Here is a 10,587-nt window from a genome sequence, read left to right as displayed (position 1 = left end):
TTCAGTGCCAAAAGGAAAAGAGCCATCAAGCCATGAAAAGACAGGGAGAAACCTTAAATGCGTGTTACTAAGTGAAAGAAGCCAATCTGAGAAGGCTGTATATGGTGGAATTCCAAGTACGTGACATTCTGGAAAAGTCCAAACTATGGAGACGATAAAAAAGTCAGTGCTTGTCAGGAGTGAGGGGTGGGGTGCGGATGAATAGCAGAGCACAGAAGATGTTTAGGGCAGTTTAAATACTCTATATAATACTATAATGATGGTTATACATTTGTCCTAAACCACAGAATACACTACATCAAGAGTGAACGCTAAGTCAACTATGGACTTTGGGTGATCATGATGTGTCACTGTAGATGCATTCTTGGTAATTAATGTACCACTCTGTTGAGTGATGTTAATGATGGGGAACACTATGCACGTTTTAGGGCAAGGGGTCATACGGAAAAATCTCTGTAATTCCCTCTCAACTTTGTTGTAAATCTGAAACTTCTCTAAAAAAATTCTTAAAAAAAAAAACCCAAAATAAATCTTTGTACTTTGTTTTCAGAAAGCAATCAAAATTGAAATTTCAAAAGTAGTATCATATATAATAACATCCAATTATGAAATACATTGAGATGTATCTCAAAAATATAAGACATAAAATGAAGACACTAAAGATGACATAGAGAAATTATTAGGAAATAGAACCCCTTTTCCATGCACTGGAGAAGTCAATATTATTAAGACATCAGTTCTTTCCAAATTCATCTAAAATTCAATTCAATACCAATCAAAATTCCAACATACATATTGGTAGAGTTTTTAAAGTGATCTTAAATTTTATATAGAAATGCAAAGACATAGAGTAGTCAATCCAACATATAAAAAGAAAGAAAAGTTGGAGGACTTACAAGACCTGATTTCAAGACTTACTATAAAGCCACAGTAATCAAGACGATGTAACGTTGGTGTAAATATGGGCAAACAGATTAATGGAATTGAAATAGATGCACATATGGGCAACTCAACTTCAACAAAGTGAAAAGGCAATTCAGTGAAGAAAAGATCATCTTTTCAACAGAGGTGCTGAACAATTGTATATCTCTCTGTAAAAAAAGAAACTTCAAGCCATATTTCACACAGTACAGAAATTAATGAAAAAAAAACGGTACATGAAGCTGAATATGAAGCAACCAGGAGTGAACAAAGATGTTTTCAGAAATGGTACATTAAAAAATAATGATAAGTTTTACTTTCTTCAGTGAATGTAAAGACAATCCAAAGTCTGGGAAAATATTTTTTTTCAAATCATAGATCTGATAGAAATCACATATCCAGGATATACAGAGAATACTTCAAACTCAAAAATAAGAAAACAAGTAAAAAAAATGGAAAAAGATTTTGAGTAGACACTCTATCAAAGAAGATATACGGATGGCGTATAGGAACAAGTTCAACACTGTTAGTCATTAGAAAATGCAAATTAAGCCCATGCTTTATACCTCTTCACACTTAACTAAGAAGTGAAAGAAAAAAAAAAAATAGAAAAGAAAGGGAGGGAAAGAAGCAAGACACACCACCACAGCATGTTCCGAAGAGGTGAGGGAGAGGACCATCAGTCACTACTGTGGAATTAAAATGTCAGAACTGCTTTGGATAACAGTTGGGCAGTTACTTCAAGAGTCAAACATGCATGTGCCATATGATACAGCCATTCCACCCCTAAATCTTTACCCCAGAGAAATGAAATCACGTGCTTCTACATAGGCTTGGATGTTCATGGCTGGTTTAACCATCAACAGTGCTGGTTAAACACCCAGTGGAATAGTACTCATCAGTTCACCAGAATGCACCTGGATGGTGGCAACAATGTGGATTAATCTAAAAATCCTTATGCTGAGTGAAAGAAGCCAGAAAAAACATACTATATGATATGATTCTCTTTACATGAAAGTATAGAAAATGCACATTAATCTGTAGTGACAGAGAGCAGATGGATGGCCACCTAGGGATGAGGGTGAAGGGAGGGAGGGAGAGGTCATAGGGAAGAAAATTCTGGAAGATCACTGTGAGTATACTCATGATCTCGATTGTGGTGATGACTTCACAAGTGTATACTTAAAGCCAAAGTGTCAAATTGTACATTTAAATAGTATAGTTTATTGAATATCAACTACACCTGAATAAATTTGTTAAAATTGTATAATAAAGAGAGGAAGTCAGAAGAATGAAGCCTCTTTTATAAACTCACCCTAAGATTTGTTCTTCAATTATTGGAGTTTAGCAAGATGGCACGAGAGAATATAACCAAATATAAACCCTTACTCTCTTACTTATTTACAAAAAGTTTCCCACCATAGTCTGTACCATCCTTACTCATTTGAGCTGATGTTTTAACATATTAATTAACATATTAATTTGCCTACATCATATTGTTTTCAACTCAGTACTTTCTCCTAATAAACCATCAGATTTTCTTTCTAGTTATTTTTTCATGGATAAAATTGAACACTGTCATATCGTATTTGAGTATAATCTTTCCCTTGTGAATATCAAATCTAATTATTTGTTATTTGTTTATTTGTTATAAATAATATGTGCTCTTGCCTAAGCACTTTGAAAATTAGTCCTCTGAAGACTTCTCTTTTACATAAGTTTCTCCCTTGTGCGTTGGATATATATTATTCTATAGTATGAGTTCCAAGGGCAATATGCAATTAACCCATACGCGTTCTTAGGAAACACAGGCACTGGGAGATGTGTTTGACTCCTGTGCCACTGGGATGGGGGCAGAAGCCTGCCATGAACAGTGCTGGTTCCCGTCCATTTCCCCAAAGCCCCGGGCAGGGTTCAGGTCACACACAGACACTCATTAGTACACAGAGTGACTGCGCGTTGACGGCATGAAAGCTCGTTCCTCGCTCCTCTTTGCTCTGCTCTGGTTCATCAGACTCTCTTCTGGCCTCTGTCACCAGTGAAGGACCCACGCGGGCTGAAGGTCCTGCCTTCTCTCCCCTCTGCCTACAGAACCAGAGGTCAAGGTAGCTTCTAGGGCAGGTTTCCTTCTAATTCGAGGTAGAAAAGTAAAGAGTCCCATTCTGGTTTCCCATCTTCCCCGTGTCCTCCAAAGCAGTGTTTACCAGAAAAAAAAACAAAAAACAAAACCCTCATTTCTCAGTTCCCTATAAACTGGACACTTACAGTCACATCTAACTTCAGTTCTTTGTATTCATACTTTTATTTGTAGCAATCTCAAAGGGAGATGAGAAAGTCTTCTAACTTTCTCAAGTTTTGGTAAATCGAATATACTCTTTATTATGGACAAATGGTGACCCACCTGAATTAAGGGGAAAAAAAACGTGTATTTTTTTGTGTCTTCCCCTGTGCTGTATGTTGAACATGTGCTGGATTTTACCTTATCAACTGTACTGTGCTGAGAAATATGTTTTTCAGGACCCCCTTCTAAGTATTGTTCCAGGTAAGAATGAGCCAAAGGAGGGCTGGTACAGGATTTTGGGAAGACCTTCAGTGGTCAGGCTGGGAGGGCTGACACACATATGCCTGGGCAGGCCCAACTCCATCCACATCCACATCCACCTCTTCTTCTCCAGCAGCCGGTCCTGCCTGACCGGCTCCCAGGCTGTGGACCTGCAGAGATGGGGACGCAGTCTCTGCACAGAGCCAGCAGCCTTCCACAGCCCTCTCCAAGCCTCCCTGTCACAATCCTACCTTCGCAGCTGTAACTGCATGGCTCCCCGACTTCCCTGCAAACATCAGCTGTGTCTGCCTGAACCAGTTGGTTCATGCTGGTTAGCGCCATCCCTGACGCTCTAACTCCCCCTTCTAGACCTTTACTCGACCAGCTTCATCCACAGGTTTTTAAAATCTAAGCCCTATTTAAAATTTCTTACCCCGCATTGCAGGTGACAGTTACTACATGCGGATACTAAGACACTGTTTTGAAACAGCAACAATTATCTCCTTGTTTACAGATTTGAGATTTTGGACAGATTTCACTGGAACAGCTCAACTTTGCTCCACAAACTATCTGGGCCCTTAATCAGAATATCTCAAATGTGTAGGGCCAGGAATAGTTGGGGCCTAGTCTGTTGGGCACCTGTCTCCTTTCATGGAATCTCAGGTCCCACGGGGTGGTATATCTCACTGCTCGTGGGGTCTCCAGGAGTGACTCTTCCAAGTAAAAGGAAATGGAAGTCGCCAGTCTCTTGAGGCCTGGACCCCAAAGCTAGAATAGCATCCCTGCTGCCCTGTTCGAGGAGTCAAAGCAGTTCACAGCAGACCCACATTCAGGAGGAGTGACTTAAATCCAAACTCTCACGGAAAGCAGTGTCTAAGAATTTGTCGCCATTTTTAATCTGTCACATCTCATGGTTCTGCCTCAACAGAGTTTACAAAAATTTCATAAAAGAGTCAAGAATCAAATCAACTTCCCTTAGAATAGGGAGCCCAGCTTGAGAAGTGTGTAAAGTGAGTGCCTGGCAATGTGCTGTCCACGTTTACAAAGGTTCATTTCATGACAGTCATTGACATCACACAGCAGTATTTTTTAGAGGTGACAGTGTTGGGGGTCAAGCACATTAACTTGTGCCCAGCCACATAAATCTCAGAAGATCTGGTACTCAAGGCCAGTCCTGTCAGGCGGCAGAACTCCCTTACAATCAGTCCTTCAGCAGAGACGTTCCATTGTATCTGCAGCTCAGCAGCGCACCATTTCCCGAATAACCAGCAGGCTTCATCCTTCCTCAAGGAGGAGGACATTTGTACGTATGGAAGGAATCCTCTGAAAATAAATGCATGTCATTTTCTCTTCCTTCAGAAGACTAGGCAGAGGTCATTTCCTCTCAGTCTCAGACACAGGTCTCCCTGCCTTTGGGGCATGCAGGTGCCTCCAAGCTGTGAGGGCTTGCTGCCTCCCCGCTCCCTTTCCATTCCCAGGAGACAGGTGGCTTCCCCCGTGAGCAAACTCAGGGTCTGTGGGGAGGTCGTCCACAAGGTCACTCAAGATGAAGTTCAATGGATTTGATAAGTTGCCCTTATCATTTGGTCATAAAAAACTGTATTAACCTTCTAAGCTTCCCTGGTTAAGAGGAAGAACATGACAAAACTAACTTGATAGCATTATTGTTGTATTAATTTTTATCAGATAAGATTTGAGTGTGAGAGCAGATGAGTTCCCTGATCTTTTCTCAATGAATCACTAGCAAGGGGGGATCCATTACCATGATTGACTGATTCTAATCTCTAGAATGGATATTGGGAAAGACAGCTACCTGGGCTGCTTTACTCTACATCATGGTACTGAGCCTCAAGTGAGGTGCCCACACATTATAGGGTCTTTGATCGAAGTCTGCAGTGTCATTAAGCGGTAGTAGTATAGAAACATATCCACAATGTCACTGGAACTGAGATCAAGACAATACAATTTACTCTCTGTATCGAAGGGATGCATTGAATCAGATGGATCTCATTTCTGTAGAATTTTACAACTTTGGCTGGTTAAAATCTATTCCAGTCTCAAGATAGAGAATGTTTCAGCTAATTATTTATTTGTGTCATACACGGTGATGAATGCTTTTTAAAAATTCTCTATTTAAATTCAATGTAGTTAACATATACTGTATTATTAGTTTCAGGGGTAGAATTTAGTGATTCGGGTGCCAGGGGGCTCAGTTGGTTAAGCGACTGCTTTGGCTTAGGTCATGATTCCAGAGTCCTGGGATCGAGTCCCACATTGGGCTCCCGGCTCAGTGGGGAGCCTGCTTCTCCTTCTAACCATCTCCCCTCTCATGCTGTTTCTCTCTCTCTCTCTCTCTCAGATAAATAAATAAAATCTTTAAAAAAAGAATTTAGTGATTCATCAGATGCATATAACACCCAGGGCTCATTACATCAAGTGATCTTCTTTATGCCCATCACCCAGTTACCCCATCCCCCCACCAACCTCCCTCCAGCCACCCGCAGTTTGTGTCCAGAGTTCAGCATCTCTTATGGTTTGCATCCCTCTCTTTTTTCATCTTTTTTTTTTCTTTTTTCATCTTATTTTATTTTTCCTTCCCTTCCCCTATGTTCATCTCTTCTGTTTCTTACATTCCACATATGAGTAAAATCATATACCATTTGTCTTTATGCCGTGCAAAATATCTTCTAGTTCCATCCTTATCCTTACAAATGGCAGATTATATACTTTTTGATGGCTGAGTAATATTCCGTTGTACATATATTACTTCTTCTTTATTGATTCATCTGTTGTTGGACATTTGGGCTCTTTCCATAGTTTGGCTATTGTGGACATTGCTGCTATAAATATTGGGGTGCATGTGCCCCTTCGAATCACTGTGTTTGTATCTTTGGGGTAAAAAATTCCCTCGCAGTGCCATTGCTGGGTCATTGGGTAGCTCTATTTTTAACTTTTTGAGGAATCTCAGACTTTTTTTTTTTTTTTCCAGACTGTTTTCCAGAGTAACTGTTCCAGCTTGCATTCCCAGCAACGGTGTAAGAGGGTTCCCCTTGCTCTGTATCCTCGCCAACATCTGTCATTTCCTGACTTGTTAAATTTAGCCATTCTGACTGGTGTGAGGTCATATTTCGTTGTGCTTTTGATTTGTATTTCTCTGATGCTCTGTAATGTGGAGCATTTTTTCATGTGTCTGTTGGCCATTTGGATGTCTTCTTTGGAGAAGTGTCTATTCATGTCTTCTGCCCATTTCCTGACTGGATTATTTGTTTTTTGGATGTTGAGTTTGATAAGTTCTTTATAGATTTTGGATACTAACCCTTTATCTGATAAGACATTTGCAAACATCTCCGATTCTGTAGGTTGGTTGCCTTTTAGTTTTGTTGACTATTTCCTTTGCTTTGCAGAAGCTTTGTATCTTGATGAAGTCCCAATAGTTCATTTTTGCCTTTGTTTCCCTTGCGTTTGGCGATGTTTCTAGGAAGAAGTTGCTGCAACTGAGGTCAAAGAGGTTGCTGCCTGTGTTCTCCTCTAGGATTTTGATGGATTCTTGTCACACATTTAGTAAGTCTTTCAACCATTTGGAGTCTATTTTTGTGTGTGGTGTAAGAACATGGCCCAGTTTCACTCTTGTGCATGTGGCCATCCAATTTTCCCAACACCATTTGTTGAAGAGACTTTTTTCTATTGGATGTTCTTTCCTGCTTTGTTGAAGATTGGTTGACTGTAGAGTTGAGGGTCCATTTCTGAATTGTCTGTTCTTATTCCATTGATCTATGTGTCTGTTTTTGTGCCAGTACCATACTATCTTGACGATTACAGTTTTGTAATACAGCTTGAAGTCTGGAATTGTGATGTCCCCAGGTTTGGTTTTCTTTTTCAACATTCCTTTGGCTATCCGGGGTCTTTTCTGGTTCCATACAAATTTTAGGATTGTTTGTTTCAGCTCTGTAAAAAATGTTTATGGTATTTTGATAGGGATTGCATTGAATGTATAGATTGCTTTGGGTAGCATAGACATTTTAACAATATTTATTCTTCCAATCCATGAGCATGGAACATTTTTCCATTTCTTTGTGTCTTCCTCAATTTCTTTCATAAGTGTTCTATAGTTTTCAGAGTACAGATCCTTTACCTCATTGGTTAGGTTTATTCCTAGGTATCTTACGGTTTTTGGTGCAGTTGTAAATAGGATCAATTTCTTGATTTTTCTTTCTTCTGCCTCATTGTTAGTGTATAGAAATGCAGCTGACTTCTGTGCATTGATTTTATATCCTGTGACTTCGCTGAATTGCTGTATGAGTTCTAGCGATTTTCAGGTGGAGTCTTTTGAGTTTTCTACATAGAGTATCGTGTTGTCTGCAAGGATGAAAGCTTGACTTCGTCTTTGTCTATTTAGATGTCTTTTATTTCTTTTTCTTGTCTGATTGCTGAGGCTAGGGCTTCCAGTACAATGTTGAGCAACAGCGGTGATAGTGGACATCCCTGTCATGTTCCTGACCTTAGGGGAAAAGCTCTCAATTTTCCCCGCTTGAGGATGATATTCACAGTGGGTTTTTGTATATGGTTTTTATGATATTGAGGTATATTCCCTCTATTCCTACACAGCAGATAGTTTTTATCAAGAAAGGAGGCTGTATTTTGTCAAATGCTTTTTCTGCATCTATTGAGAGAATCATATGGTTCTTGTCCTTTCTTTTATTAATGTGGTGTATTGCATTGGTTGATCTGTGGATGTTGAACCACACTTGCAGCCCAGGAATAAGTCCCACTTGGTTGTGGTGAATACTCCTTTTAATGCACTGTTGGATCCTATTAGCTAGTATCTTGGTGAGAATTTTTCCATCCATGTTCATCAGGGATATTACAGGGTCTGTAATACTTTTTAGTGAGGTCTTTGGTTTGGAGATCAAGGTAATGCTGGCTTCCTAGAAAGAGTTTAGAAGTTTTCCTTCCATTTCTATTTTTTGAAACAGTTTCAACAGAATAGGTATTAATTCTTCTTTAAATGTTAGGTAGAATTCTGCTGGGTGGTCATCTGGCCCTGGATTGTTGTTTGTTGGGAGATTTTTGATTACTGATTCAATTTCTTTGCTGGTTATAAATTTGATCAGGTTTTGTATTTCTTCCTGTTCCAGTTTTGGTAGTTTATATGTTTCTAGGAATGCATCCATTTCTTCCAGATTGCCCAATTTGTTGGCATATAATTGCTCATAATATTTTCTTAAAATTGTTTGTAATTTTTTGCTATTGGTTGTGATCTCTCCTCTTTCATTTATGATTTTATTTTTGGGGGTTCTTTCTCTTTTCTTTTTGATAAGTCTGGTTAGGGGTTTATCAAGCTTATTAATTCTTTCAAGAATTTAAATTCAGCTGTTAGTATCGTTGATTTGTTCTACTATTTTTTTATTTCTATATCATTGATTTCTGCTCTAATCTTTATTATTTTCTCTTCTGCTGGATTTAGGCTTTATTTCCTGTTCTTTCTCCAGCTCCTTTTGGTGTAAAGTTAGATTATGTATTTAAGACTTTTCTTGTTTTTTGAGGAAGGCCTGTATTGCTATATACTTCCCTCTTCAGACCACCTTTGCTAATCACAAAGGTTTTGAACTATTGTGTTTTCATTTTCATTTGTTTCCATGTATTTTTTTTTAATTCTTTAGTTTCCTGGTTGACCCATTCATTCTTTAGTAGGATGCTCTTTAACCTCCATGTATCTGTGGTCCTTCCAATTTATTTCTTGTGGTTGACTTCAAGTTTTAAAATATTGTGGCCTGAAAGTATGTGTGTGTGGTATTATCTCAGTCTTTTTGTACCGGTTGAGACCTGATTTGTGACCCAGTATGTCATCTATTCTGGAAAAAGTTCCATGTGCATTAAAAAAATATGGAATGCTTCATGAATTTGCATGTCATCCTTGCATAAGATGCTAATCTTCCCTGTATTGTTCCAATTTTAGTAAATGTGCTGCCAAAGTGAGCACCGTTGAATGCTTTTTAACTGTTTAATTTTCTGAAATACTTTATCTAAGTATTAAGTGACAATCTTGTCTACTCTTTGTTTTAAACCCCCTTTTTATTCATCTTTGTTTTGTCAAATAATAGTTTAATTCAAAGCAAACAGCCAGAGAAGGGCAAATTGCTATTATTTTTCCTTCCCTTGGATTCTTCATTGAATTCAATTATAATTGTGGCTAATTCTCAAGTGTTTGCCCTGATATTTGCCCTTCAGTAACTATAAAGCAGATGCTGAAATATTAAATCATGTGTAAAAACAGCTTACAGAAATTACAAAGAAATTTCTGCCAAATGATACATTTGGAATTGGAGACTTTGGAGCTTTCCTGTTGGCACTGGAGTTGAAGTCCTGACAGGAAAATGTCGTCTGACCTTGGCCTTTCTTTTCCATATTCTGGAATCAATTCTGTTATGACATCATTACTTGTGCAGCAAAAACTGCTAAGCTTTTGGGTGAGCTCTGTATACTACATGCCAGAGTTATTTCATATGATTGATAGTTGGAGTTTAGTGAAGAAAGATTTTATTTCATTGTTTTCTTAATTTTATCATCATGAAACAAATACATGCTTCCATATCACAAGAGTCAACACCAAGTAGGGAAGTTTTAAGACAGGTTGGTTTCAGTATATTATTGATGAAGCCAAAGAACCTCCTAAATCCCTATACTTTTAGCAAATTTGCTTCACCTGGAGAAAGTGGGTTCCATAAGCTCTTATGACTTGTTTCTCGACATTGGCTGGTTCTCTCATTGGCCATAAGGGAGTTCAGAGTATGAGAATTTGCTAGCACATACCATTAGTCTTGGACCCACAGGAATCAATGGGTGCTTAGGACAAACGATATACAAATAAATGTTTTGCTAATTTTTATATTTGCATGTGTTGCCTCAATAGACGATATTAGAAAAATGGCAACATATAGGTGATTCTATAGGTTAGAAGGTAGGTTCATAGTTTAACAACTTGAGTCATAAATATTCAGTATCATTAACTTCTCTTATTAGCAGTGAGAAGTGCTGTATAAAATATAGTCTGAACAACAATGTGTTTTAAGTCTAAGTGACTGGTTTTATATATTCATTAATTAATACTGAATCATTGCTTAAAG

General features: G+C 38.4%; 1 non-coding gene across 1 annotated transcript; it reads right to left on the bottom strand.

Annotated features, from left to right (window-relative positions):
- Positions 1-9,340: 9,340 nt before the first annotated feature.
- On the bottom strand, positions 9,341-9,443 carry LOC114210379 (U6 spliceosomal RNA). The gene has a single exon (XR_003609519.1). It is a non-coding gene; the product is annotated as a U6 spliceosomal RNA (small nuclear RNA).
- Positions 9,444-10,587: the final 1,144 nt, after the last annotated feature.

The sequence above is a fragment of the Eumetopias jubatus genome, unplaced genomic scaffold (genome assembly GCF_037043125.1).
Source record: "Eumetopias jubatus isolate StellerSeaLion01/CBP00866 unplaced genomic scaffold, mEumJub1_p1.0 scaffold_17, whole genome shotgun sequence".
Taxonomy (NCBI): Eukaryota; Metazoa; Chordata; class Mammalia; order Carnivora; family Otariidae; genus Eumetopias; species Eumetopias jubatus.
This window is presented reverse-complemented; position numbering and strand designations above follow the sequence as displayed.